We start from the raw sequence: 5,267 nt of genomic DNA on the forward strand, positions 1-5,267 counted from the left end.
CCTGTCAATAGTTTGGTATTTCAGTCTGTTAGCAGTGCGGCCTCTCTGTTGGTCACTGTATTGGCCTTCTGCTTGTAATCTTTGGAATACTTCTAAACTTAAATGACCACACTGGTGCGTTTGCATGTTTTATCCAGATTTGAAACATGCAGTAAACAGTGTTTTCTTTACAGTCGCAGTATTAAATGTGAATACGTTTGTTCTGCTGTTGGTTCTGTGATTTTCATGCTGAGGACTGGGCTTTGTGCTCCATGTGGTTCCAGTATTTTTCTGTTTCCACATTAACCCACAGAGTGGTACGGTGGTTAGCACCTCAAAACAAGAAAGACCTGGGTTTGAATCCAAGATGGGGCTTATCTGAGCGGGCTCTCTCCAGGTACTCTGGCTTGCTGCATACAGATGATAAAATTATTAGCACTAAACATGGCAGCTTACTTTAGAAAATTTTTCTAAATACTAGTTTTGTGTGGTCATTTTGTCTCCGTGTGCAAAGTAAATAACGCAAACATCCAAAATAAAATTAGGATGTTTAGAAAACCTTTTTTTTTTTTTTTTTTCCAAATTCCTCATTCTGTTTAACAGCGATTTAATAAATGCTTAAATGAAATGTTCATGGGGGGCTAATAATTTTACTTTCATCTGTATATGTTATATTATAAATTGATTGGAAGTTCTTTGTCTCTATGTGTGCCGTAGCTCCCACTTCATGACAGCTGTGATAGGCTCCTGCTTCTCTTGCTGGAATGGGCAAAATTAATAAATATGATAATAATAATATTTATTATTATTCATAAATACGAATTGATGGGTATTAACACCTTATTACAAAGCTTCACATTCTGTTCCCACTTGGGGTCTGAAGCCGACCCAATCATTCCTGCTGAAAACAGAGTACTTTGTTTATGCGTGTTTGGTTTAGCGCGAGGTAAATGGAAGTCACGGTTGTACTTGTGTAGTTAGAACATTGTGCATTGTGAGAACGCAGCAAAGAAAATGAAAGTGGCAACATGACACAGCTGTAATAAGATGTTTTCTTCAAAACTTTCCGCCATTGTTGCGTCGATTCAAAACTGCTCTCTCTCTCTGTTCACCTCATCGATATGTTAATTGCTTGTTTTGGGGACATGACAATGATTTCATGCGATCCTGGGCTCCCAGGGAACATTGCAACATTGTTAAAAGTGTATTAGAAGCCTTAAACCGATTACCTCTTGGTTTGGACTATTTTAAGTTGAGAAATTTCAAGACATCGCTTTAGTCTTTGATGCTTCTAAATGACAGCGATCTGTTAAAAGAAAAAAGGAATTTCTCAGTTCAAACATTAAAAAATGATCCACATGCACATATTGCATTGTCTGTGGGGATGTGACTTCCTCATCCACAGGACACTTTTGGCTGGTTTGATGAAGATGTAAACAAAACACATTCAGTGCAGCGGTTATCTTTCTCACCAGACCTCCACTCATTTGAACACGAGTTGCTTTATTAGTGTTTTTGTATGATCAACAAAGCAAAATCCTTTCTTCCTTTCATACACACTCCTTCTCCAAATCTCTCTCTCTCTCTCTCTCTCTCTCTCTCTCTCTCTCTCACTCACACACACACACACACACACACACACACACACACACACACACACACACACACACACACACACACACACACACACAGTGAGTTTAGCCATTTTTACAGGAAACAACAGAATCCATCACATGTTCCATGAAATTGCCCTTGACTAAGACGCTTACATCTCACTTCCTCCTGCACTCTTATCAGTCTGGATGGGAATGTTGGTGAAAAACAAGATGCTAAAGAGTTGATTTTTAGAGAGTGCTACAGTATCATAGCCTTTCAAATGCAAGTTGACACATCTGTTTCTGTACTAAGCAATGCTGAAATAGCTGTTGTGATCCGGTACTCCATTAGGGAAATCTGCCCTGTTAATTTACAGTCTTGCCTTTTTCAGTGAGCTGATTAAGCCCAGATACTTATGTCAGACCTAAAAGACTTAAATTAGTGTTTCATATTTGTGAAAATTAGAAATTTTCTGTGTCAAACTTGATGTGCTTTTTTTTCATAATTCTGTGGTGAAAAATATAGAAGATTTGAACATTGGTAATTGTGCGTTGAATTTTGGGATGATATTGGAGAATGAGCTGCTTGCCCTCAAACTGCTGATTAAAAAAACCCATCTTGGACACAAAGGCGGTCAGTCAAAAAAGGTGGAACGGAAAGGTCTAGTCGTGAGGACTCGGGAGATATTTGTTTCATAACCCAGTTCAAAAGAGTTCAACAAAAATTTCAACTGTGTACCTACTTGAAAACGATACAAAAAGAGAACCTCAAATTCTGAAACTGAGAAATAATACAGTTTCCCAACAGAAGGATTAAAGTATCCATTGCAGTTTCTCTGGACATCCCAGAAAATTTATCTTACAGGGAGTGCAGAATTATTAGGCAAGTTGTATTTTTGAGGAATAATTTTATTATTGAACAACAACCATGTTCTCAATGAACCCAAAAAACTCATTAATATCAAAGCTGAATGTTCTTGGAAGTAGTTTTCAGTTTGTTTTTAGTTTTAGCTATTTTAGGGGGATATCTGTGTGTGCAGGTGACTATTACTGTGCATAATTATTAGGCAACTTAACAAAAAACAAATATATACCCATTTCAATTATTTATTTTTACCAGTGAAACCAATATAACATCTCCACATTCACAAATATACATTTCTGACATTCAAAAACAAAACAAAAACAAATCAGCGACCAATATAGCCACCTTTCTTTGCAAGGACACTCAAAAGCCTGCCATCCATGGATTCTGTCAGTGTTTTGATCTGTTCACCATCAACATTGCGTGCAGCAGCAACCACAGCCTCCCAGACACTGTTCAGAGAGGTGTACTGTTTTCCCTCCTTGTAAATCTCACATTTGATGATGGACCACAGGTTCTCAATGGGGTTCAAGATCAGGTGAACAAGGAGGCCATGTCATTAGTTTTTCTTCGTTTATACCCTTTCTTGCCAGCCACGCTGTGGAGTACTTGGACGCGTGTGATGGAGCATTGTCCTGCATGAAAATCATGTTTTTCTTGAAGGATGCAGACTTCTTCCTGTACCACTGCTTGAAGAAGGTGTCTTCCAGAAACTGGCAGTAGGACTGGGAGTTGAGCTTGACTCCATCCTCAACCCGAAAAGGCCCCACAAGCTCATCTTTGATGATACCAGCCCAAACCAGTACTCCACCTCCACCTTGCTGGCGTCTGAGTCGGACTGGAGCTCTCTGCCCTTTACCAATCCAGCCACGGGCCCATCCATCTGGCCCATCAAGACTCACTCTCATTTCATCAGTCCATAAAACCTTAGAAAAATCAGTCTTGAGATATTTCTTGGCCCAGTCTTGACGTTTCAGCTTGTGTGTCTTGTTCAGTGGTGGTCGTCTTTCAGCCTTTCTTACCTTGGCCATGTCTCTGAGTATTGCACACCTTGTGCTTTTGGGCACTCCAGTGATGTTGCAGCTCTGAAATATGGCCAAACTGGTGGCAAGTGGCATCTTGGCAGCTGCATGCTTGACTTTTCTCAGTTCATGGGCAGTTATTTTGCACATTGGTTTTTCCACACGCTTCTTGCGACCCTGTTGACTATTTTGAATGAAACGCTTGATTGTTCGATGATCACGCTTCAGAAGCTTTGCAATTTTGAGACTGCTGCATCCCTCTGCAAGATATCTCACTATTTTTGACTTTTCTGAGCCTGTCAAGTCCTTCTTTTGACCCATTTTGCCAAAGGAAAGGAAGTTGCCTAATAATTATGCACACCTGATATAGGGTGTTGATGTCATTAGACCACACCCCTTCTCATTACAGGGATGCACATCACCTAATATGCTTAATTGGTAGTAGGCTTTCGAGCCTATACAGCTTGGAGTAAGACAACATGCATGAAGAGGATGATGTGGACAAAATACTCATTTGCCTAATAATTCTGCACTCCCTGTATAGTGGATTTTCTGGGATTTCAACTCCTGGGAGAGTTTGGCATTGTGTTAACACACTCCTAGTTTAAAGAAGTTTAAAAAAAACACCATCTGCGCAGATGGGCAGCTTGGACACATCATCAGTGAAGATCCCAGGGTTATCAGGTGTTTTAGGTCTTTGATCTTCAGACACCCTCACCTGGGTGACCCAACCAGAGTTGATCAGGTCCCGGCTTGAGTCCAAGTAGCGTTCTACACCATGGTTCCCCTCTCTTTTGATCCACAGCTACCTGGAAGCTCTCTCTGCAGCTTTGATGTTTTTGGCTTTCATGCAACCCTCTGGTACCAAGTGTGCAGCGTAGAAACTGCCCGGGAACACCCTGCAGCCTAACTCAGTGGGTTCACAGTGGGCCGTCCACTCATTCCCCCTGCAGATCTCAACAAGCTCCTGGTATTTTGCCTTCTTTCTCATTCATGGGCTTCCTGAAACCAGTCTTCCAAGAGCATTGTGAGTCCCAAGAGCAACACTTGCTTGGGAGAGACAGATGATAAAAACAAGACTGATCTAAGTGTTGCTGTGGTGATATACTCCAAAAACTTTTGTTAGTTCCCCAGGTCCACTTGTAGCTTCCAATCACCAGCCAAGGCTAGTAAGCCTGTTCAGCACTTGAGCTGATATGGAGGTTTGGACCCTGCCTCGATAAAGGCATCACCCAGCTGTGATCTCATCTGGTGCTTGGCCTGTTGGATCCCTGTGCAGATGACGTTAGCTACTGCATTCAAGACCAGGTTGTAGGGACGTGTAGCCGTGTGTACTGTGGTAGATTAGGGCTGCGGCTCCAAGGAACTTCTTGGCTGTAATAATGGACATGCTAGGGTTTCTGCAAGACCTACAAACTGCAGATACCTCTCCTTTTATAGAGGTGCTCACACTTCCTGTTGATCAGTTAATCAAGTGCATTTGATTAGCAATATATTTCTGCTACCTCTTAATTCCTATGGCAACAGTAAGGGTGAACTTCCTGTAGAAACTTTCTTTTTCACGTATGGCATGGCTTCATCTGTTTTAGGTAAGAAAAACATGACTTTTGTGACCACATGACATGTTAAGGTGAATAAGTGTAGTTTGTTTTTTATCTTCACTTCAAAGTAGAAGTTATGTGCCGGATGGCTTTCAAGATCTGTTTTTGTTTTGCACCACAGAAACCTGGACAGCCTGAAGCTACCCAAACATGAAATACAAAATGAAATTGAACTCCTTTTGTGTGCTGTTTCTTTCTTTCCTTT

This window comes from Aulonocara sp. 'chitande type north' Nkhata Bay, linkage group LG17 (genome assembly GCF_057382095.1).
Source record: "Aulonocara sp. 'chitande type north' Nkhata Bay isolate Kocher_YH1m ecotype deep benthic linkage group LG17, A_spYH_male_GT1.1, whole genome shotgun sequence".
NCBI classification, from domain to species: domain Eukaryota; kingdom Metazoa; phylum Chordata; class Actinopteri; order Cichliformes; family Cichlidae; genus Aulonocara; species Aulonocara sp. 'chitande type north' Nkhata Bay.